At 35.0% G+C, this 26,678-nt stretch overlaps 1 long non-coding RNA gene across 2 annotated transcripts in view; it reads left to right on the plus strand.

Moving 5' to 3' along the window:
- LOC111828019 overlaps nucleotides 1-26,678 on the plus strand; it is a 151,745-nt gene that overhangs the window by 102,218 nt on the left and 22,849 nt on the right. The window contains exons 3-4 of one of the 2 annotated variants that reach the window (XR_002831773.1): nucleotides 2,819-2,879; nucleotides 19,466-19,994. This is a non-coding gene — a long non-coding RNA (uncharacterized LOC111828019). Of the gene's footprint in view, nucleotides 1-2,818; nucleotides 2,880-19,465; nucleotides 19,995-26,678 lie in introns of those variants that run through there. The other variant, XR_002831772.1, reaches the window with a different exon arrangement.

Here is a 26,678-nt window from a genome sequence, read left to right on the forward strand (position 1 = left end):
AGCTGCCTTCGCAGTATCAGCAGAATGGTTGATGGGAACGCACTCTACATTTGGCAGAGAATCATGTGACCTTACGACTGAGATTTTGTGATGGTGCCAACGGAGACTTGGAGAGCAGCAACCGTCCTGACTTTTTTCTTCTTTTCTAGCCCGGCTCAGAAAATGGTGGATCTTAATACTTGACTTTAGCCAGACTCAGCAAGCGACTGAGCTTTGAAGCACAACTTCGCCTTTATTCTGGGTTTTTGGCAGGCCACCAGGAGGCTGTCCCTTTCACGCCTGATAAATTCTGCTGCTTATCTCTAAATAGGAAAAGGAAAAAAAGGGGGGGAAAATATAAACAGAATATTGAGGCATAACAAGTGAATCCTAAAATTGTGTGTTGTGCATTTCGGTTTTTTGCCTTTTCTTACTGCTGATTTTTTTTTAATGTTCGTATCATTTCTGCTTGCTGAAGAATCCAAGGAGTTTTTTTTTGTTTTTTGTTTTTCTTTGTGGGTTTTTTTTTTTTTTTTTTTGGTTTATAATGAACAGGCATTTGAACTGGGCAAACAGGACGACAGCAGCGGTGATCATGAGATCACTGCAGCAATGTAGCAAACTGGCACCCTGCCTCCTCACCCTTTTGGTTCAGGAGACCAACGTGTGCAATCCTCATTTCTAAAGTCAGCACAGCCTGGAAGGATTCCTGGTCTCTCCCACCTTCGACCACTATGCCGCCAGGGCCGGCAAGGATTGGTGCAGCTTCTGCGCAGTGCTTTGTGCCTGGAATACCGAGAAGGAAGAAAAAGAAGACGAGCACCCTGGTCCTTTTTGCAAGAAATAGCAGGAGCCCTGAAGAAAAAAATGCAAAAAAAGAAACCTGAGTGTGTCCCACTCCATGCAACAGTGATGAAAAAAAAATGAGACTTTCCTGCTCAAAAACAAAACAAACAAAAATCCAAACCAAAACAAACTAAAAAAAAAAAAAAAGCAAACATTGGCTTGTATAACTACAGAGGCATCGAGCTTTGTAAAGCAGCTTTGTAAGGCTTCATGAGCAAATGAGCCTTCTTTTCTTTTATTATTTCAAAAATATGGCCTAATTAGCAATGTATTGCACTTGGTGAAATCGCACCTTTCATATCAGGTATAACTTTTTTTGTTGTTCTTTTTAAGCCTACTGTTCTCTAAGAGGGAATCCTTGAACTTTCAGTTTACTCTTAACTCATCACCCACTTTACTCTTATTAACTTTTTCCTTTTGCTCTCTTGCTCTAATCCTGATTAGAATAGCAATTAACTAAAATAGAAAAATCTCTATGAAAAAGTTGGTACATGTTTTTATTTCTGATATACATAGAAGTTTTGGAAAGACATTCATATGTTATCTGTGCTTTTTGCGTACAGGATTAGTTTTTGCTATCTAAGAAAACTGAGCGTTTAGCCCTATTTGCTAAAGAAACTAAATCTTTCATGTGCTTGTGACTCATAATTTTAAATGTGAAAGGAGAAACTTTTTGGACTCCTAAAAAAAAAAGGGGGTCATATTAGAATATGCATTAAAATGCTGGTAAATAAAATTAGTTAGGAGGGATTTATATTTAAATATTTTACCAGGATTTCAGTATAACCAAAATAGGGCTGAAAAGCTTATGTTCTCAGTTGCTAAGTAGAAAAGAAGCTTGTTCCACAATAATACTGTCTTTTAAAATATACTTTAAAAGAAGCATTTGTCTTAGAGCCGTTGCAGAGTGCATTGGAAATAGCCATTAAGTATTTTAGTGGAAAAAGTACATATAAACTTGTTTAAGTTTCTAGTAATGTATTGGCTCAGCAGATAAATACATTGCATTCTAATAATTATGTCTGTTTGTATAACTAAGTAGCTAAGGAATTTATTTTATAGTAAAACCCAGTTTTGCTTCATTCAATGGATAAGGATTAACAGATGTATTCTACCTATTTTAATTTTGATTAAAACTTCATAATTATGTTTAAAACTGTTTAAAAAAGAAAATGCTTTTGAAATTATAGCATGTATAAATGAAGCCTATAATCTGTATATTACAAATTGATACTATCATATTTTCCATGAAAAGACTAAACATTAGCAAACTTGTGCTTTTAAAATCATATTTCATTATATTGAAAATACATAGGGGAAACAATGAATAAATATAGAACTGGTGAATTCTACTTTCTTTTTGGTTATTCTACAAAAAATTATGGGGAATTACAAATATCCTATATACTGATAACATTCAAATAAAATGTTTTATTAAGTTTATGGGTTATTGTTCCCTAATTATTTTTTTAAATAGCTTTTGTTCCTTTATGCTGCCTTAGCTAATGGAACATCAACTTTCACAGTCCTAATTAACATTTATAAACCTGTTTTCATGTTTCAAGATCCTTCAGTTGAAAAACATTATTTTAAATGTTATTTTTAGAAACCATTAATCTCCACACTCTTAATTATCTTATTAAGCTCATGCCAAATCCAAATCTCTTTTCAGCTTTCACTAGTTCATTGTACAAAACCTAGTCGCTTCCTTAACAGCCATGCCTCCTTTCACTTTCAAAACTGTTACTGTGAAAATAACACCAACTAAAATGAATGCATAAATGCAAACTATGAAACCACATTATATGTCATATGAGTAGCCTTGGGTGGGGCTCTGTGAGTCTTCCAAGCCTTAAAAAAAATAGTTTAAAAGGTTTTTCCCATTTTGATATTGTGTTTTCTTCTCGATCGTCTACCTTCACTCCCACCATCCACCCAGATGCTCCTTCTAGACAGCAGTTGTCTGATATTTCTCCTTTTGTGGTTGTTTTAGGGACAAACTTAAAATGGATATGAGAAGTGAAGAAAGTGATCATAGGAGAAAATCATCTCAGGTAAAAATAAAAAGTAAAAAAGAAATTAATATTTAATATTTTGATTTAAAAATTAATTATGACTGTGTTAGTTATAAGAATTAGTTTCATATTCTTTATGAATCTAGCTGTTGGGATTTTAATTGATGGTTTGAGAATTTATATTACCCGCCTCTGAAAAATTTTTGTCTGAGTTTATGAACAACTTACTGTTTGAGTCACTTTGAATGTATATCTAGATATCCATACATATAACATAGCTGAAATATGGTTGAATAGGAAGTTGTTTAGGAAAAAAAAAGTGTATTTTATAATTTGTTGTTCCATATAAAAGGAAGTGAAATCTGGGAGGAGGGAATAAAGTCACGCTTTTTAAAAAACATATGATCTAATAAGACAATGAAACCAAAATATACATTTTTATAGTTATGATAAACCCAAAACAGATGCTACCATTTATTTCACATCTGAATTTGTGAACTTATGTTGAAATATTTTACTATAATTCAATGCATGAATCTTGAATGTTAATATTTTAAACTTATTAATTAGAAAAATTTGAAAACAAATAATGGTAAAAATTATGGAGACCAAATTCTGTGTGTAAAGTTTATAAAACACATTTTATATTATTTATTTCAAAATCTGTAAATATACAGTAATTTTTATGTAGTGCTATTTTTCACAATGAAGGTATAATTGAAAAATGCTAAATATGTGGATATGAGTAAAACAACTAATGAGTGCACAAGTTATAATTTTGTTGCTGTTGAGTTTAGAGTCTTAAAAAACATATATGTGGCTGGCTTTATGTTTATTCTTGTATGTTTGATCATGGTCTGGTGATTTAAATATTTTTAATAAACCCAACCTGTTGACAAGATGAGAGATGTACGTAGTCATACATTATGTTTTAAATAAATTATTTTTGAAAAATACATTTAAATATATGGTGTATAAGAAAGATGATATCCTGTTTTATGAAATAGATCTGGAGTATAAATGTTAGCGCACAGGAGTAGTAATAATGCTATAAATGTGTGATTAATTTAGTTTTCTAATATTTACTTATCTAAGTATTGTTAATTTCAGTATTATTCTAAGTAAGGCCAGCTATATTTAGGACTTTTAAATAACTTCCTTCAGTACTCTGCCTAGTCAACAAAATTTTACTTATTTATGAGAAATTTATATGTTATCAATTCCTTGAAACCACTAACTGAAGTTTTATAAGAATTAGAACAAACACAGGCAAACTCTTACACAATTAGCTTAATAGTTAATTTTGTCTTAATTATAGGCTCATAACACTATATTCATGCCTCACAATTACATAATTCATACATGCGTGTATGGATTATTTTTTCTTTTAAAACTCATCATTTGTTAGAATAGTCTAATTCTAAAATACTATTAAAACATAAGTAATCTGTGAAAAATCTTTCAATATAGTATTTTTAAATTCTTATGTATATAAAATCTTCATTCAGTTTAGAATATTTATGAAGGGGATAGGCATACTTAGAGCATTTCAGCATTTAACATATTTATACGAAAGGATCAGTATTATTATTTTCATCTACTAATTTCATCAGATATTTTCAACAAATCCTACCCTAATGAGATGTTGCCCATTGGCATAAACCCGTAGATCCGATCTTGTGGTGAAGTGGACCGCACAAGCTCGCTTCTATGGGTCTGTGTCAGTGTGGTGATGGGACAAAATCCTATACACAATGCTGTTAACTAATATTTCAATCAAACTCCTGTAAAAATCTAGTTGATTACTTTTGAAGTAATTATATTTTGTTTTTTTATGTCTATATTAATCCTCATCTGTCTTACAAGGCAGGTTTAATTGTTGACCACTTGGAAGAGTTTGCAGCAAAGCCATTCAAATTTGAACGCACGTAGAGTAAATTGCTTAAGAAACTTGGATTTTTTTATAGCAAGTTATGAACCAAGATCTGAATAGAGCCTGTCCAGAAATGCCAGTTCCCATTATAGTGGTTAGTGTACCTCATCAACTTCAAAAGGAAAATTAAAGATGTTTGGATTTATGTGTTACTAGTAAGCCTTTTTCTCTTGAAAAAGGAAGCTGAATGCTACTGACTTTTAATATTATTAATTGCTAGTACAGCTATGCCGGGAGAGATGTCAGAGGACATTTTGTTTCACCTCTGCTGGAAACCCAAGAGGTTAGGATAGTCCTAGTAGACACATAGTAAGTTAATTGGTAAAATGTTAGACTATTATATCTACATCCTTGCCAAGCCCTTAGGTGTATGGCCGCCATATTTGGAGGAGCTGACTGAAGATATGATAAGGAGTTTGAAGCGACAGTGGAAGCTGTGTGCATCCGGGTTGAGGTAGTAGGTTGTATGGTTTAGAGTTATACCCTGGGAGTTAACTGTACAACCTTCTAGCTTTCCTTGGAGCACACTTGAGCCATCGAGGAATTCTTCACCACTTTAATCTAATTGAGCCAATTTCTGTGTGAGAAGGTAATGTGTCATGAGTATTTTTAATAAATTGAACCTTTATTACATTAAAATGATCTTTTTGTTTCTAAATATTAGATTATTCTATTATATCTACTTATAAACACTGGAAAATTTGTATTTCTTATAGGTCGTTGCTCAGTGAGCCAACATTTTTAAGAACTAGTGAGTAGTGACTTAAACTGTATTAATATTGCAGCTTTTTCACCCTTAGATTCACAAAATTTGGCACCTAATTTTGTAAGGTGATCATTGGTCTTTCTTTATATTTTTATTGGATACTTAGATAATACAGTAAAAAAAAAAAAATGTCTGCCAGTGTCAATGACTTCCGTAGCACATTGCCTGAGTCTTTCTTATGACACATCACTTTCTCCCTTATGTTATGTTAAGTGCTTGCTTATTTTTTCCATACTAGACTGTAAGCCCCATGAGGGCAAAGTCCATGCATATTTCTCATTGTATCCCCTGGAATGCCTTACACAAAGTAAGAACCAAATATTTATTGGATGAATGAATAGAGTATAAGATTTCACTATGTGATTATTTCTATTGAATATTTGATTGAATTACAATGGTGGTCACAAATCTGAGTTTTGTTTATTGTTTCTAAAATTTCCCTAAATTTAATTCCAAGACTGCTCTGATTCAGTAACATACTTGACTTATTTTTTGACTGTGTCGAGTGTGTTCACTCATCCTAGACATAAAATTTAAAATTTAGGAGTGCTTTATACCTAGAATAAAAATAATAGAATAAATTTATTTTTATTAATCAGTTCATTATAGTTTATAATCCTAAATTTAGATTGTGCATATTTCTTTTGAATTTTTAAATTTCTGAATTTCCAGATGAATGGTTTTTATTTTAGCATCAATTTTAAAATTAGCTTTCTGTATTCTGTATACTTCCCTTAATCTTCTACACTTTATACTTGTACAATATATCTGTTGTATAGACCAGAAACAATTAAACCAGAACCATGTCAAGAAATCTATAATAATAAAAGCGTAATATGCTAATTAGACTGGACATCCTTCTGGACGTCCTTTCAGATGACCTTCCGGACAAAGCTGGGGTGGTGGGGGCCAAGGCAGAGGCAGCTGCAGTGGCAGGCAGGGGCCAAGGCAGAGGCAGCCACAGCAGTGGCAGGGGGGGTAGTGGGGGGCAGAGCCTCTTTCATGAATTTCGTGCATTGGGCCTCTAGTTAATAATAAATAAGTATATGGGGCATAATTTGAGGTTTAGATCACATTTTTGTTTAAAGAAAAGACACCCACAGTATTCTGTATATACATAGCAAATGGATCTCTTTGGAATCCATTAGCTTGCTGTCAACTTTAATGGCAGTGAATGTTGCAATTTATATAGAGAGGCTAGGTTAGGTAGATCGTCTTTCCGTCACAGAATTAAATAGCTGTAGATATTAGAACTAATTTAAACTCTAAGCATGGAACATTGAATACTTGAGAAAAGATTTGTAGATACAGGTGTATGTTAAAAAACCATTAAGACCCTGATGGTGTGTTGATGAGCGTTCTAGAGAACACTCTGGCATTCAGAATATTTCAGAATTTAGAATTTACCAACAATGGTAGTGAAGAAGGAACTTTTGAGGCACCAACCGGAAGAACACATGAAACTTAGAAAGCCCAATACCAATGATTTCAAGCAAAATTATTTGACTGGAATGCAGAAGTTAAAGACTAGTAGTCTCTAAGAAAGAAAAGTCTTTTGAAGGATTAATCAAGAGAAAATGAACAAGAGGCAGGAGATAAGAGAGCAAGAAAAAGAGCCTGAGAGAGAATGGACAGATGAAAAAGACAGTGACTCCTAGCAAAGAGAAACAAGATGTGTGTAATAGTAGTGGTTCAACACAAAGGTGGAAGAAGTAGACAACTGAATGGTAAACAATTCAGTTTTTGTGAATAATTAAGCCCTTGAGAACTAGGATACCTTTCTTGTGTGTGAATGTATGCATTTGTGTGTATTCCAATACTTAGTTCATAACTTTGGAGACCAAGTCATGTACACATTGGTGGCCCAAATAGAATACTATTGCCAATAAATCCCTGTTTCTGTGCAGTGCAATGAAGTATATCACAGAAGTCAACTACGATGTGTGGTACAAGAATAATCTCAAAAAAATACTATGATAAATGCATCAAATTGTGGGTCTCTTATCTACTCTATCTAAAGCAAACTGGTTTTACAGAAGAATGGCTGAAAAGTGGCAAAGATGTAGCTATGACCTATTGTGTTAGTCATGCAGCAATCATAATTCTGAAAGGCAGACGATATAATTAGCATCAACGTAGAAAATAGGGTGAGAATACTACATGGGAGAGTTATGCTTTCACTGGTGATTAATAATATCTTTTTCTCTTCCAGCTGTTGGGGTTATTTAACTTGCTATTTTTTATAAAACAATGTTTAATGACAAATGCACAAATTGATAGGATTATATTTAAAGAAACTAAGATTCAGGACCATTGCTGGTGTCACTACCTAGAAATAGTTAAGTTAGCCTAAGAAACTATGGGGAAATATATATTTATAGAGTTAACATTTAATGGGGAAACAACTATGCAGATTCAATAATTTCCAGTAATCATATTTTACTGTATACCAGGGTTTCCACATTTGGTAACAGAGGAAGTGTGAAAATTTAGGAAACAATTAAATATCAGCAAATCATAATCTACTTAACCAATGTCTCTTGTTATTTTGGGACACTAACTTGGATAGATAGATAGATAGATAGATAGATAGATAGATAGATAGATAATAGATAGGTAGATAGATAATAGATAGATAGATAGATATATCTTTATATCTGTAGTGGCTGATTTGCCTTAAATACTTTGTGGAATGAGGCAGGAAATAGTTGGAGTGGGAAGGAAGGGAGGAGAGGAAGAATGGAAGGAAAGACAAGGAAAATGAATTGCAAAGCAATGGATTGGGCATTACCAGAAAAGCCTAATTTAGTTCATAGTGTTGAACTAAATTGTCCAAACTAACTATGGGAAAATCAGAAAGCTTATTTGGTAATTGGACTAAGTCTCCTTGAAACAATCCAGCAGTACATGAACTGTTATTAGAATGAGTCACACTCTGTATCATCATTTTCTGTTATTCCCTGTTATCAAAGGCTGATTCATGAACATAGGTAATTCTCCAAGATCCCCTAAATGATGTGATACAGGATTCTGCCACCCTGAGCGTTATTTCACATCCACACCTAGTTTCTCTTCAACAGAATATAGGGATAACTCTTGAGAACACTGATCTTGACTCTACCCATGCCAGCCCCCTAAAAGGTCCCTAGGGAAAACCTGTGAATGATCATTAGGTGAAGGTTCTGATGTAATAAGAGAGCATTTATCTCTCACTTGCTTACTAATTTCTACCATTCACTACACCTTACAAACAAACCCATTACTTGATAGTTTTTCAAGATTCTTGTGTATCACCTCTCTATCCAGAAAGCCTTTACTCTTTCTGTAAGAGGGATTGTCTCAGTTTTGAATCCTCATAGCCCTTGCACCTTTTATTCCCACAAGGTTTTTCTAACTTTAATGAATACTAAATACAAATGCCCAAAGGGACTATGACTTACTTTTGTACCTCCTGCAATGTATATACTTTAACAGTTAGACTGAGTTAAACTTTAGATCATTTCTGAGCAATGAATAGAACCTATATGTACCTTTAAATAGACTATGCTTCATCAGTAAAATCTTGTGTTAATCAAGATATTCTCCAGAACATGTCATTATGAGATACAAGATTTTTAAGACTCTCTATAAGTTCTGTAGGCCAGATTTGATTAAGCATGTGCTATACCATTTGAATGTGATTTATGAAACTATCTTATTCTACTATTTATAATAGACCTAAGCTCTTCATGTACAAAAATACCTTTTTCAAAACTCACAACTCCTACATAGTGCTCAGTTTATAGGATGAATTCAAGAACTCTTTGGTGAATGATCAAAAAAATCTTAAGTGAAATAAAAATATTATGTGATACAGTGGAGCGATTCTACATTTAAACTTTAAAATTCTAATTCTTTAAACTTTAAAAATGTAGATATTAAGACAAATTAGGAATATCACTTTTAACTTTTGGGAAGTCTGTTAGATGGGGGTTCTTGATTTTTAAGTTGGCACTGTTTTGTGCATGCCCGTATTTTTAGCTTCACTCTATGCTGTGTGTCATGTGTAAGTTAAATAAGCTGCCCATGTTTCCTCCCTACATCTGACTCCCCTGCACTCTCAATTCTGTTTCTCTTCATTCGATCTCTTAGAAACCTTACTTGACAGCAATCATATTGAGCCTGTGTTTTCTGTTACTTTTGTTTAGATAATATGTAGTAAAGTTAGATTGTAAGCTGTGTAATCCATGTGTACTTTTACTTAGTAGGCACTTAAATAGTATTTGATTGAAAATAAAACTAAAATATAGATTTCTAAACTGTAAGAACGTTAGAGATAATCTGGTCCCTTTTCTAGATGACCTGACTGTTTCATGACCTTGCTAGGGTCAATCCACTAGTATAGACACTACCTAGATTTCTGTTCAGATAGGTAATCTATCTAGGATGAAATATTTTATGTTTGCTATCAATAGATTTTCAACTAGTTTTCAATTGCTATCAATAGATTATTGGGTAATGGCATTAAACAAGTTTTAATTAGTTGATTGATATAATAATAAGGTTTTGTTTTGGAAAGACTACAAAAAGGTAATTTATTATCAGATTCAAATATGATAGATATATAATTAATATTATTTAAAATGAACTTCATATCCTTCTAGTTCTTTCTTTTCAAGTACAAGTGCAATCTTATTCTTCTAGACATAGAGATAAAATTCTCTACCTTCTAGCTCCACTGTGTTATAACCTCTTCTTCCAGAACTCTTCTCCATGGGAGAGGAGTATGGCCTAGTATTTGTGACGTATGATAAGTAAAAAGGGAATAAGTAAGAATTGGTTAGTTAACCTATTAGCATTGTGTTGCTTAGGAGAACAAAAGTTAATCTGAAATGCTAACCATAACTTAGTCTGACTTAAGAACTCAATTGCTTATGCCCCCCGATGAAATATGCAAGATATAATTATGTTATATAAGTTTCATGAACTTAAATAACTTCAGGATCTAAGAAGTATAATAAGATAGACTTTAAGACAAAAGGAAGTAATGGAAACTGTGGTAGACCAAGGAAGGCATACTCACTTTCAAGTTATTCCAGAATGACTTCTGTCAATCTAAATTTGGCCCATGAGGGCAGCCAGTTTTCCATTTTGGTATGCAAGCATCACATTGTACAGCAAAGCTTCCATAAATCCGTTCTTTTGATAAACCTAACAGCATTTTTACAATGGAACTAGACAATTGATAGTATCTATATGCTCAATAATTCTAAAGTGTATAAATAGGATAAATTCTTACACACTCCTATGTGTTATTTCAAATATGTGTGTTGCTGTTATTTTAAATAGACATGTATGTTCCATGATAGTATGTATATTTTCTCAACTTTAATTAACTAATGAAAGAATATTCATTGTTCAAGCAATACCTACCAATTGCAATATTGTCTTGATCCTATTTTAATGAAAGAAATGTAGTAGAAGTAAGTGTAGAGGTCCTAGTAGTAGTATAGGTATGTAGTTTTAGGTTCCATCTGCATCTAATTCTCAATGTACAAAACAATAAAATCCATATACTTCTTATTCCTCATTATTAATGCCAAAGACAGATGGATAGATAGCAATTTCAAGTCAGAAAAATCAAAAGATTAAATAAAGTGAACACAAAGTTCAAGTGTTCTCATCTCAATATAGTCTTACATTCAGACAAGTGGATATAGTTTAAGAGTAAAGTAACTGGTATTGTTGTTAATTATATTTTATTGTGTTATAATTAAAGAACCAGTTGTGCATAAATCTAGAACAAGAACTAGATCAGGTTCCTGTCTTACATTGTAATTTAATCTGATAAACTAAAATCTGGTAAGTAGAAATGATACAACCAATTATGACAACACTGAGTTTATAGTAATAAAAGAGACATGTGTTTGTGATTTTGCTATGTGTAGCACATTCTTATTTAACACAATTGGAATTAGTAATTTGCCAGTTAATCCACAAAGATTTTTGAAGAAACAGATATTAAAAATTAACATATGCATAAAATACATATTTTGTTTAAATTTTAAAACTTGAAAGCTTGATTATATATTTCTTTGCCAGTGTTTTTATGTATATTTTGAGTTTGAGTTGCTGTTCACAGATCTTCATTATTTTTCTTTCTGTAAATCTCATAATGCATTGTCTATGAATTATAATTTTTGTTGTTTCATAAATGTCTTTAAGTATAAATCCAATGCAAAGAAATCTAAGAGCACAATCCCATATTCTCTATGATTTTTTCTAATTTTTTAAATTTGTTCTACCTATATCTAACTCAATAGCATTTTTAAAAATATGTTTTTATTGGTTTTAGAGAAACAGGAAGGGAGAGGAAGAGAGAGAGGGAAACATCGGTTGCCTTCCATACACATCCACGGATAGAACCTACAAGCTGGTTTGGTGCACAGGACGAAGCTCAACCAATTGAGCTCTACCAGCCAGGCTTGATAGCAGTTTTAAAGGGACTGAATTTCAAAAATTCTCCAGTATATATCATCTCTTATTATTTTTATACTCATACTTAAATTGGTTTGTATAGTATTTAATTACATTATACAATTTCATATTTACCCAACAGGCATAGATTGGTTTGGGAATAGACATAATTGACTACCTACCAGAAAGCATACAAATCATTTGTTAGGAACAGAAATACTTGGGTGTTCTAGAACTTTCTAGGGCCTCATCCTCTGGAAATTCTGTTTCTTTGTTACTAATGTTGTGGCCCCACCCCATAACAAAGAAACAGAATTTCTGGAGGATGAGGCCCAGAAATCAGGATTTTAAAAAGATTCACAGGTGATTCTAATGTGCAGCCAAGGTTCAGAACCACTGTTCTAAGGTAATAAAATGTTTTCTTCATTGCCCTAAACAGTAGCCACAAGCCATATGTGGGTATGAAACATTTGAAATGTGGCTAGTGTGATTGAAAAACTAAATTATACATTTAGCTAATTTCAATTTAAGTAGTTATGTGTGGCTAGTATCTAATGTATTGGACAGTGCAGTACTAGAAAGTGGTTCTCTTACGGGTGGCATGCCGGGTAAAGTGGTTCTCTTACAGTTGGCATGGCAGGTAATTTTTAAAGTGGCGCATGGTTAAGAGTACTTCTGTAGTTGAATTAATTTTGAGGAGAAAAATGGCTTTGGAAACTCAAGTTGATTTAGAATTCAATTTTTTTGTTCTATTTTTTTATTTGTTTATTTTGCTCCTGTTTGAGTATAGATTTAGCTTTCTGGATCTTAAAACTTTATGCGCAAGAAGAAAGTCAAAACATTAGGAATTGCAGAGGTTTGCAACTCTTTCTGAAGCATTCCATCAACATACACCTATTTATAAAGTAGTCATTGCTTCTCACATTGGCGGATATATATTTCTTAAGAGCATAGATCCATCAGAACCACAGGATGAACTTGTTGAGTCTCTGAGCCCTCTAAAAATACTTATAAGTACTTTAAATATATGTGGGTGTGTTTATTTTTCGGAGGATAATGTCCCAGCTCTTATTAGGATATCTTAGGAGTCCATGCTTTCTCAAAAACTGTAAGAATAGTGCATTTGGGTTGCTGTTTAATACCTTTTGATGTACCAGGAAGTTGATTAAGTAGTAAACTTGATAACATTGAAAGCCTTCTCTTACAAATATTATAAATCTGTCTGTCAGCCCATTTGTCTACCAATCTATCTATGCATCAATCCACATATATTTCAAATTACAATTTATATATGTAATTAAATATGTAAAAATTAATTAAATATTATGTAATATGTATGCAATTTAATTAATAATATGCATACTTTAATTAATTGGCTAAACCTCTAGAACATGGTTGAGAGAAGAAAGAATAGTTCAACTCCTTGGAAGGATTCAATAAAATTAGATTCAAATAAAATAGCTAAAATTACTGTCATATTAAATTTGAATTTAATGTTTCCAGTAACTGTTTGATCCATCAACTATTTATCCCAAACATATCAGGTAGGATGGCTTCATATGTGATACTATTAGTCCTCTTTTAAATGTGAGAGCACCACAATCAGGGGCTTATAAAATTTCTTACAACCATATAAATGGAAGATCCTAGGACCGAAACAAATATGTCATATCAAAAGGAGTTGATTTCAACTACTTTGTCATTATGCCTCCAGTGATGGAGGCTCACACTTGAAAGCAGTAGGTAGGTACATGCAGTAAAAGTTTGAAAATAAAACTTACCCTACTTCATTCAGAATAAAGTCCAGCTTTACTAGTCAAAGCTTCCTAGACCAGTATTTCTTTCCATTCAGAGATCCACACAACTAAAATTCAAAGAGCTCTTTTACGTTTCTGATTTTTCAAAATATAGAATAGCAAAACGTTGCCAGACCTACCTGACAACAGCAAATGTAGTCATTTCTAACTGGGAATTTATCAGAATGTTTATTTGATGGTAAATATTGAGCTGCATCTATTATATAATGATCACTTCTGCTCTTAAAGTCTAAGTGTTTCAAAATACAGGAGTATAATAAACAGACTACTTGAGATTAACTGATTGGTATGTGAGAAACATCTAACATTGTTCCTTACATAATCTAGAGACTCAGAGAAGGCCTTTTTTTTCTCCTCTAATAATGCTAGCTTGACACTGCTTATTATTCACTGGGTTTTAAGACCGCTTAGGACAGTGGTTCTCAACTTTATTGCTTGAGGACATGAAGAAAGGGGGGACTGTGTGGTGGGAGGTGCCAGTCTTTGGAAAAAGTCCTCAGCATTATTCAGATTTTATGTCTTCAGGGGCACACATTCCAACAGGCATTATTCTGTGATATGATTTCAGAGGCCTCAGAAAGGTCACCCCTGCTTCAAAATAGCTGGTCTTTCCTTGCACATTAAACTTAGCATATCATTCATTCCCCGGGCCCTGAACTTTAACCCTAGAGTCAGGCACACCTGCATTTATAACAAACTAGATTTATAACAAACTAGAGGCCCGGACGGGGGGGGCGGGGTCTCCCTCAGCCTGGCCAGCGCCCTCTCCAATTTGGGACATCCCTCTCACAATCCGTGACCACTGGCTCCTAACTGCTCACCTGCCTGCCAGCCCAATCGCCCCAAACTGTCCTCCCCTGCTGGCCTGATTGCCCCCAACTGCCCTCCCCTGCTGGCCTGATCACCCACAATTGCCCTCCCCTGATGGCCTGTTTGCCCCCAACTGCCCTCCCCTCCCAGCCTGTTCACCCCCAACTGCCCTCCCCTGCAGGCCATCTTGTGGCGATGTTGCACTAAGGCGTGATGCCACTTAGGCTTTTATTATATAGGATATGCGTCAACCACTACTACAAAAGCTGTATGATCTTCTTCTGAAACTTGAAAATGATGACACTAGCATTATGAGATTTTTGTGAGAATTAAAATATTTATATGGCACTTAGCAAGCATGGTGCCCAGTAGATAGAGTTGAAAATATATTACTAACAGGAGCATCATTACACATTTTAAATGGTGCAGTGTATTGTTTATCTAGAAGTGCCCCTCAGGCCCAGTGTGTGGAATTTACAGAGGCAGAGCCAGTCACCAGAAACACTGGGAAGCTGTTTTCTTTGAGACCTCCCCCTTGATTCTTGAACATCATGACTTCGCTGCCTGGATTTGCTATTGTGAATAAACCACATTTCAGATATTCTTCTCATTGTCAGATCATAGTAGACAGGAGTTCTCACCTTTTCCTCTGGAAATGATAGTCCTTCATATATCTGAAGTTAAGTCTTTTCCTTTTTGCATCATCCTTATTCTGAAAACATACGGAATCTGTCACCACTGTTTATATATGAAGTGATCAACTGCTTAAGTGTCTTAGTTTTCCCATCTGTAAAAAGGGTTAGCTCCTTCCCTGTTGATCTTCTCCAGACTCTTGAGAAAATAAAAATCTATAATGTAAAAAAAGGAAAAAACACATCAACATTCCCATGAATAGAAAATTAATCCATTTTAACTTATCTATAGGAAATTTTATAAGCAGATTTCCAGAGAAGGAGAAGTAACAGAGTATTTTTAAATTGTTCGTTCCCAGGGAGAAGATGTCTCTATCAGTCTCTCAGTACCTCTGCTTATCTTTGTCTGTCTCTTTCTCTGTATCTTTCTTGTCTGTGTGTCTCCCTCTCTTCCCGTTTTTCTTTTGTGTTCTTAGATCCTACTATTTCCATTGCTTAATTGTTTGCATTTCTGCATCTATTACTATACATGAGTTCCTTTGTTTAAATCTAGCCATGTGCCAAAAGTAAAATAATATATATTACTAAATAAACGAATGAATTATTGAATTAATTAAATCAATTAATGAGAGCAGCTACAGAAATGTAGACTTTAGTTCATATGTAAAAGGAAGGTATTAGCTACAGTGTAATTAATATATTAATTGTTGGCCTTCTTGGTCATGGCATGTCATAGGAAGCAACGTCAGTCCTCTAAATTCTTCTTAACAGGTTCCTTTTCTAAAGCCAATCTTTTCATTCTGAGCAAGGGCACGCACACCATGCCCGTGTGATAACATTGACTTACATTACACATTTCTCCCAGAAAATTGGGTGTGTCTCTATGTTTCATAACTGAGTTAATTTTTTTTTTAGTCTGTAGAAACTAAACTTATTTTGTCATCCAGTGAAAGCATTTTTAGTAATTTTATTGTAACCAATTTTCATTTTAGGGAATAAACAGGAGGTTTTTGAACTGGGTTCAAAAGTTTGTGAGGTCTGGAACATGATTATTTTTCTGTCTTTCCTCAGCTGAATAGAGTGCTTTGTCAGGGTGTTGGGTGGTTTCACAAAGCAAGATAACTTCCAGAGAGGAAGCAACACGGGCTTCTCAAGTTCAATGGTCTGATGTACCTGGAGCCTGCTGTCCACTAACCACAGCTTTGATCCTGTCCCACAAATCTACAGAAAGCCCACACCTCCTTCCTAGGTCCTAGATGTGGGCTTAAATACTCTCCAGGAAATAGTACCTGTACCTACTTGGTCCTAAGCATCTACTATTTCCTTGACGGTGGTGTCAGAGATTTTAGAAGCTAGGAGAGTGACCATGCCCTGCCCATTTTCAACTGCTGGCTATTTTACTTATGACTATGAAAGTGCTATGACCTTCAGAGTAGGTCTTTGCAAATTTGGTGTCTGGTTGTTAGGTGCAGGGATGGCAGACCTTCTTTCTTTGCTTAGATATTTTCATCACAAACCATGGGCTTTAGATAGAGATTGCGAGATTTAGTAAATAAACATATGGGATGCCCAGTTAAATTTAAATAAACAATGAATAATTTTTTTAGTATTACTATATCTGATGTTTCCTGTTATTTTTGTTGTTTATCTGAAATTAAAATTTGACTTTATGATTTTTATTTGGCAATTCCATTTTAGATAGTATTTTCCATAATGAAGTGTCTTATCCCATTTCTCCATATGTGTTCCATTTGCATTAAATAAGGAAGTAGACGCTAATAAAGAAAACAGAATAAGATTTACCCATGAAATATCTGGGAAGAGCACACAAAATCAATATAATATTTTATATTAAAATAATAGAAAATTAGAGATAAACCTGTTTCTTAAATGTTAGGATTACGAAAATAACGATTAGGCTATATTACTTTACATGATTAAACAAAGTAGTTTAGCAAATGACGTCTAATAAACGGAAGGCAGTTGATAACATCAGCATAAAATTCAGGGGATTAAAAATGTTTTGTAATGTTAAAGACACATTAACTGGTGCATGGTATGATATTTCAAGCTGTCTTTGCATTAGCTACAACAGGTTTTTTGAGAGTGATGGAGGGACGATTTTCCAGAAAATGAGCATTCTGGTTAAAGTAATTTCACTTCTGAGTTAATATAAATAAAGCATTGCTTGTTTTTCACATGATCTGTTGCTATCAGTTACTTTAGAATCCTCATTAGCTTTTGAAACATAGGTTTCCATCACAACGTAGTTTTTATACACATAACCTACGCCGTGTCTGGTTTTGCCCTTGACTGGGCTGAATATTCTACATGGTGCCTAGAAGTCGGTGGTCTTCTCTCACTGTCTGGCTCACGCTGCAATTTCTCCCCAGCTCACAGCCCGATCTTTTCCCTCCTGACCATCCCAACTGCTCAATGGCATCCTTTCCAGTTTTGCTCACATCCCACCAGAGCCAAGTTTCCCAGCTGCGTCTTCTCCCCTCACTCATCAGCCCAAGATTCTTTCCATCCTTGCAGCCTTGGACCGCAAATAACAGACCTGGAGACTTTCAAAGTGTCACCCATCAACTCCCACCAGGCACATACATGCTTGTCCACGTGTTCACACGCAATGAATCTTTTCATTTTATGAGGCAATCCGTCCTATCAACTTGGCCCTGTTCCCTTTATTTTATACAGAAGGACAGAAGCACATAAAGATCAGAGGATTATTTTCAAGTCACATAGTCACTAACGCGTCAAGGCTGGGACCTTGATCCCTTCATTAAATCAATCTTTTTCAGAGAGTTAAGATCTTTCTCTGCAGATGGGATTTTATGTCACAGAATGGGGGGAGAGGGTTGTTTTGTTTTTTGAGAATCAAATGAGGATGTAAAATATCTAGCTGAACGGCTTAGAGTGGACTTTCAGAAAATGTTTCCTCCCCCCATTTTCACTAACAGACAGTTTTTTGGAATTTATTAGTAGAATTATTTTTTTTTGTTAATCCTCACCCAAGGATATTTTTTCATTGATTTTTTTAAAAATTTTTGTTTTATTGCTTAAAATATTACAAAGAATAGTACATATATCTCCTTTTTTCCCCCTTGACCTTCCCCCGGCCCTCTCTACCCCCCAGATAAACCAAAGGACTTATATGCATGCATATAAGCATAACCAATGGACACAAGACACTGGGGGGTAGGGGAGGCCATTGATTTTTTTAAAAATAATAATAAATAATAAAAATAAACCTAGGACAATAATACAGTCTAGACCTTAGATAGGATTAAATGAGGTAGTATAATTTAAATTATGTTATCAGTTGCATGGGACAGGGAAGGCAATTGGTGGAAGCTATTTTGATACAACAAAGATGAACACAAAGACTTTGATTAATTCATTCCTTTTTTCCTAAAAAGTTTTTCAATTACTTTTGGCAATATTGTATTTATTCCTGAAGATCTGCTTATCCCAATATTCACATTAAAATGTAGTTAATAACATTTAAGTTGCATGTTCTGGCAATTCCACTCTTGTTTCTTACTTGATATTTTATCCTTTTCTATTGTTTAGATGGTCATTTAAAAAAAAAATCAGCCCTAGGTAATGAGTAAAGGGGACTTTTGCAATCATTTACTCCAATATTCTTATTTAATAACTAAGAAAACGGAAGTTCAAGCTCATTAATAACATTTATTGAAATTATTTGTATAATATCTGTCTCCCTATTTGTCTGTGAATTTATAAAAAGTAGAAAAATATATATTTATATGATTAGATTAGCATTAATAATGATTGGCATGGGGTGGAACCACAGTGATGAATATTTCCAGAACAAGTGAATGTCATGAAACCACTTCTGAATTCTAAATTAGTGCAATACTATATTTCCTTTCCTTCAAACTTCATCTTATTCTCCAGATTCACTTACTGAATATTTCTCTTCAAACGTTTGATCATCCTGGAATGACCCATTTAAGCTGATCTTTATTTTTTAATTTAAATTCTTTATTGTTTGAAGGATTACATATGTCTCCCTTTTCCCCCATTGACCCCACCCCGCCTGCTCCCAGCACATGCCCTCACCCCCCTACTGTCTGTGTCCATTGGTTATGCTCATATGTATGCATACAAGTCCTTTGCGTGATCTTCAGAAGATTCAACAACCCTCCTGGTTCTGTAATGCCATCTCTTAACTCATGTTGCAGTTGCAATGATGCAGACTCCAGGAGGCAGGCGCCGGGGACATGGAAGCTGTGGCAGTATTATTTTCTCTTGGCAACATTGATCTGGACATGTGGATGGATCTACTACCCCCGGCATCAAACGGTCCTTTCTTTTGTCTAACAATGTATTGTTTCATGGGTTACTTTATAATAATATCTACTTTGTGATGATCTTGGCTGTCTGCAGACTACTTTCACGCTTGTTTCCTGGTTTCTGAGAGCTCCATATTAACCCAAGGAGAAGCAGTGGTTATTAGGATCCACGAGTTACAGATGTGAAAAATAAGTTTGGTTTGAATTCAGATTTCCTTTTTCCCCATCTTGGAGTTCTTACATTGCACAATTCTGCCTCATTTAGGGCTGCCTTAGCCTTGTGGCGGAGCTCTTCTGCATCAGTAGAATCTTGAACACTTTTTATGTGTTTTCTTTAATCTTTATTGTTGAAAGTATTACTACATCTTCCCCCCGTTTCCCCGTTCACCTCTTCTATCTTGCCCCCGCCCCCACCACAGGCTTCCACCACACTAGTGTCTGTGTCCATGGGTTGTGCGTACATGCATACAAGTTCTTTGGTTGATCTCTTCCCCCCTCCCACCTTACCCACCACCTCACCTCACCTTCCCCCTGAGATTTGACAGTCTGTCCCATGCTTCTGTGTCTCTGGATCTATTTTGTTCATCAGATTATTTTGTTTTTTAGATTCCACATATGAGTGGGATCATGTGATACTTGTCTTTCTCTGACTAGCTTAGTTCGCTTAGCATAATACTCTTTTTATCCACCAGTGAGAGAAACTTAATGTTCTTCCATGTAAGTTCTAGCAGAATTCCAAGAACAGCCAAGGACTGGAGACCCACTGAGTGTCCAGGCTAAAGGCCTCTTTAGTTCCTGAAAATAAACAGCTGGCTAGTTCAGATTGTGGCTTAAGGATGCACACTCTGCGTTTCGTAATTAGCACTTGAACTGAGCAATAACCTTCAATGGGTCTTTCATTTCCCTGCTTAGGGACAGAGAAATCAACGAACAGCGATAGAGTATGCTCCATTATCAGTTTGTCAGAGTGGGAGTCACTTGTTAGATGTATGGCCTTAAACAGGTTATTTATCTTCTCTGAGCTTTATGCTTCATCTGTAAAGCAGTGTCAACCTCAAAGGTTGTGGAAAAGGGCGAATGAAATAACAAATGTAGCAGAGCAGTGCTTGGCTCATGGTGAGTGCTTAATATTAACGCATCATCATTATTATTTTTTAACTGTGAAAATTAAAAACAGTTTCATCCAACGTGAGTTGACCATTAAAAATATGATCATACTTTTATTCATATAATTAAAACAAATTCCTTTTAAACAAGAAATAAAGGTACTCAGAATTCTTGTGTGTGTGTGTGTGTGTGTGTGTGTGTGTGTGTGTGTGTGTAGCTAAGTTATTTTAGTTTATTCTATTTTCACAAGAAGCGTCTTTGTCAGTTTTGACCATGGTGGAAGCTGAACATATTTCCTCTAGCATTGTTGGCATTGCACTGGGAATATATATATATAACCTTATGTTGAAAGTATAATTACAAGTACCAGATTCTCTCTTGATACTTGCTTGAAATTCACCCCTCTGGGGTTAAGTGCTAATAATGAAGGGTGGAAATTTGCTGTAAGCATTCACGTTTAATTTAGACATCGGTTAACATTGTTTGACCGTAATATATTTAATATTCCAAAGGTTCTTTCTGATTTATTTTATCATATCTATTGTAAAACTAACAATTACTAATCACTCCCATTTTTTTTTCTATTAAAGCAGCCAGGACACAATAAAGCAGAGTATTGATGTAGCTTAATATAGACGAGTGCTGGAATTGCAAAGCCCTTTCTCAAGATAGTGGAAAATATTCTGTGTAGGCAATTGTCAGTAAAAAGGAAATCTGGCCCTAAGAGGTTATCTCATATAAATATTAATATTCCTTATATGGACAGTCCTTCTAGCATTTCATTTTTCAAATGCACTTTTTACAAACATGCAATATTATGGTCCATTACCAACCACTAATGGAGGATTTTATGACTAACTTTTGCACCAAAAATGACTATTTGTGTGAGGCTAGATTTGTGAAACAAGATATGGTAGCATTTAAGTGGTCACTTATTTTTAACAGAAGACTCCCCTAAAACTTAGATTGCCATCTCATGGCTTCATTATCCGTAGCCCCAGATGAGCATCTCTTGTACTTAAGGAGCAGAAGGGAGGCCAATTTGATTAAAATAGGCTGTTTCTTGTCATTAGGAAATTTGGAGATGGAAAATAATAGTTTCTGTAATAAATATGTGGTTTGAAATCATGTTCATACATTAAAGTTAATTAGCAGTTTATTTCTTACAGGAACCAGGAAGGCACCACATTTTTCTTCTGTTTTGGGGGGCTGTTTTTTGTTGTTGTTGTTTGTTTTGTTTTTGTTTTGTTTGTTCTTTGTTTTTTTAAGAGAGAGAATAGTAGTGTATAATTCCTGAGATGTCAAACTGAGCAAAATGTAGTCTTGCATTTATTGTGTGAATACTATGAGAAGCATTCCGTAGATCATTTCTTCCTTTCAACCCACAAAATTGTTCTTTTAGCACATTTTACAATCAAAATTTCTAGAAAAATACCCTAAGATCTCATCTTGTAATAACATCATCATTCTTTTTATCTTATTTTTCTTTGATTTGTTGACTGTCTGGATCCATTAGAGTTATTTTAAAATTGTTTTCCTCTATTGATGTTGCTACAGTCCATTTCAAACATTGATATCTGAGGATAATGATAATGTGAACAATGATTCAGTAAAACACAGAATTTACATTTATATTTTAAATAGTGCATAGTAAATTTGATTCTTAGTCTAGAATTCATGCACTGAAATAGAAGGTGATAATGGATAATTTTTTTAACTTTTCATATTTACCCATACTTAAATAAACTTTAAGTATTCATTTTATAACTAATCTCCACTGAAAACACTTTCAAACACTGTTTCCATGCTGTTTAAAGTGTAAATGAGGAGGATAAAGAAATCATTCATTAAATGAAATAGAAGTGGCCTGCCCGAAACCACATTGCTAGTTTATGTCTATGCCAAGAATCAAACCTAGATTTTCTGATTTGCACATGGTCTTTCTACTACTCTTTTAAAGAAGTTAATGTTTTAAGACAACTGACCTTAGTACTTGGTTTATTATCTTTACTTGTCAACACAAAGTACAGTTCACACTCTTACAGTGTTTACATAAAACATACAAAATATAAATGCTAATATGATGCGGAATGTGTGATGCTTAATCACAAATAACAATATAATGTGGCAAACATTCATTACATCGCTAATTCTGTCCATGTAAATATTTCCGTGATTAGTATCTCTGTAACTTAAGGAAGCCACGTAATACCAGTAATTAATGAAAGGTGAAACCAGTTGGTGGTAAGAGGCTTGCAGATTTTTGAAGCAAATTCAGCAATATGCAGTATATTCAGCAGCATTATTTAACAAGTTTCATTTGCATCACCAAAATGAGATTCTGCTAATTCTTTGACAGATCATTTGCTAAATCACAAAAGTGATAAAGTTGTATGAGTTAGGAGAATTTTAGAAATGTCGTTCCAAAGAGAAAACTTCCTACACAATAGGAGAAAAAAAATAATCTAACTTAGATAGTTTTTTGAAACAGATGAGAAGATTACAAAAGCATTGTCATACGATCTTTGGAATAAGGCTAGGACTTGTGGAATTTAAGAAGCCCCCTGACACATAGAGCATCCTACCCTTGCTCTTCCCTCCTGGTCTTTTCATCTCCTCCTCCATTGGCTGAAATATTTTCCTGACATTGATCAGTCTTAGAGATCACATTCTCCAAGAATCCTCCTCAGCCTCCTCAAGGCTGTGGTAAATACTCACCGATGTATTCCTTAGCACCCTGTACTTTGCCCAAACTTTGTCACAATATAATTAGCAGATGTTACGGTGATTGCCCATTTACCTGGCATTTTTTCTCCCACTATACTCTGAACTCCACGAGGAAAGGAGCTGGGTGTCCCATTACTTAGCCAGTGTTTCACACATTGTAAGTGATCAACTCTGGCTGAGGGAAGGGATAGTCAAGTCAACTAATCCCTGTGCAATTCTTCGCGGCTTATACACACAAGAGGTCTTTTAAGGCTCATTACAACTACTTATTTCACCCATATTGCAGATGTGAAAGCTGAGACAGAGGCTAAGAGGTAAGAGGCCATCTATAATAATAAAAGGGTAATATGCTAATTAGACCAGACGTCATTCCGGATGTCCTTCCTGACAAAGCCTGGCCAGAGGGAAGCCAGTCGGGTCCCGGATGCCTGCGGGCAGCCTGGGGGAAGCCAGCCCAGGTCTTGGGTGCTGGAGGGAAGCCAGTGCCGGCAGCCAGGGGAAGGAAGGCCTACTCTTTAACAATTTTTTGTGCATCGGGGCTCTAGTATACCATAAATGGCAGAATGAGGAAATTAAGCCTATTATCTCTCCTCACTTATTCTTCATTGAACAGTTTTACACTGAACATCCTCCACATGCCAGACATTATGTCAGAGCTGGGGCCCCAAAGATAAATAGGTTTAGATCTCCTAAAGCTCTTTGCCTAGTCTATAGTCAGAGAAATAGACTATAAACAGTAATTATAATACAATGTGATAAGGGCTTTGCCAGAACAATGTACTCTTGTGTGGTGAGATTTCACAGAAGGAATAAAGACTGTGCATATTTACTTGCTCTATTTTATTTTTTAATATTTTAGTACCCTGTTATGTCTGCATGGTGCGTATATATCATTCTAATTTTTTTAAAGGTAGGCAAAAGCCTATGAAAATGAATGAAAGTTTAAATACTATCATAATACTATTTCTCAACTTATTAGTCTTCATTATTGTTCATGTTATACATTAATTAGGTTATCATACAAACGTCTGTATAACAAAACCTAATCCATGATAGTTTTAAAAAACTTTCTTAGGAAAATCATTATCACTGTCACTTATATAATTTAGAATCCTGAGATAATTCTTAAGAGAGAATGATCATAAGTCCATTCACAGGATTAGATGAATGGAGGAACTAGGGCAGGAGTGCCGTATGGCATGAAGATGGCTTAGGGTGAGTCAGGAGGAACTCACAAGACTGTTCTAGAAAGCAATTTGTGCCTGAGTTTGGATCAAAAGTGCACCTGCTATTTTTTTAATCTTAAAAAAAAACAAACTAGTTGACTGGATTAAGATACATTTCCTTTTTCTTAGTTTTTAAATTATGCTTCAGAGAAAAGAAAATAGCCATAGAAAATAGTGATATTTCATAATGGCAATTGAAATATTTTACTGGTTGAATGAAAAATAGGTAAAATGTCAATAAATCGCATATCTATGAGCATTACTCACTAATCACCATGCCAAAAGCTGATAAAGAAAGGCCACAAACATACCAGTGTCTTGAAGGAAGTTCCTTGAGGAAAGGGACCTTGCCGTAATTATCTGTGTAATTCCAGTCCTAAGCAAGAGCTTGTGGTTTAAAGGCTTCAATGAAGAAGAGATTATTCTCTCAACTGAGAAATTTATTCTTTAATTTAAAAATAGAATAGATAAAACAAAAATTGAAGAGACCTCAAATTATGGATAAAATGAAGCTTTGCTTTAAAAGCTAGTTTCAGAAACCTAAGCACAGTCAGGAATCCATGAGTAAGGGATAGGAAACCTATACCCACCAGGAGTGGCTCAGTGGTTGAGCGTTGATCTATGAACCAAGAGGTCATGGATTCAATTCCAGGTTGCGGGCTGGATCCCAGTTTGGGGTGTGCAGGAGGTAGCAGATCAATGATTCTCTCTCATCATTGATGTTTCTATCTCTTTCCCTTCCTCCCATATTAAAAAAAAAAAGAGCTAGGAAACCTATTGACTGTTTAAAAGTAATACCTGTACATAGAAGCATCAAACAGACGGTCAAATCTCAGAGGGAAGGCAGGGGAGGGTGGGTGGGTGGGAAAAGATCAACCAATGAACTTGTATGCATATACGCATAACCCATGGACACAGATAATAATATAGTGAAGGCCTGGGGCAGGGGGCAGGGACAGACAGGAAGAGGTCAATGGGGGCGGGGAAGGGGAACATATGTAATACTTTCGATAATAAAGATTAGAAGAAAATAAAAGTAATACCTGTCGAAATTGCCAATTATATAAGTAGTCACGAGGACGTCAAGTACAGCAAGGGAATATAGTCACTAACATTGTAATAATTATAGATGTCAGGTGGATACTAGACTTACCAGGGTAATCACTTCATAAATTATATAAATGTCTAATCATCATGCTCTCCACCTGAAACTAATATGATAATTGTATGTCTAAACTGGTTGAAAAACATTTTTAAAAGAAAAAAAAATAAGGAAACACCCATAACGGTGCCACAATTTGTCTTAGATTCACTGAGCAAGTTTCAAAACTCCTAATCTAGGACCCCTTTCAGGACCCCATGCTCAAATGTCATATAAGTAATTTGTTGGCAATGCATCATGGAAATACTACTCACACATTCAATAAAAAAATTAAATACCTGCTTCCTACTGAAGCAGCCTAACCAGTGAAAATGGGTAGAAGCCAATAAGGGGGCAGTCACCCCATCCGAGCATCTAAAGAATGCACATTCAGTGCATTCCAGGAGCACCTCCCCCGCTGGCCACTTTCCGCAGCCCAGTGGTTATCCACCTCAAGCCACACTGGGCAGAATTTAATAGGGAGAAAAAGGAGATGATTTTCTGGAATTGGCAAGTTGCTCCATCCACACTGGCAGCCCCTTCCCTTGTAATCTGGAGAAAGTCAGTCATAAACCCATGGTGAAAAGGGGAAAGGTGTGCATGTACCCAAAAGTTTTTGGTAAAGGAATAGAACGCTATGCACAGCCCCCATAGAATTTGCTAGATACTTTTTCCTTCTAGGCACTCTTTATAATTCTTTGGTTAAATCCCTATATGACCACCCTCAATTGAATGCTCTTATTTTCCAATTACAAGAAGTGGGGAGGAGTTGTTAACCTGTAGATTAAGGCTACACTACCTGTGGTTTAGTAGTGTGAATGGCATCAGTAGACATATACTCTGCCCTTCTGAGTGTTCACACGCCATCCGATTGCTACATACAAATAAAGCATGTCAAGAA

This window comes from Myotis lucifugus, unplaced genomic scaffold (assembly GCF_000147115.1).
Source record: "Myotis lucifugus unplaced genomic scaffold, Myoluc2.0 scaffold_266, whole genome shotgun sequence".
NCBI classification, from domain to species: Eukaryota; Metazoa; Chordata; class Mammalia; order Chiroptera; family Vespertilionidae; genus Myotis; species Myotis lucifugus.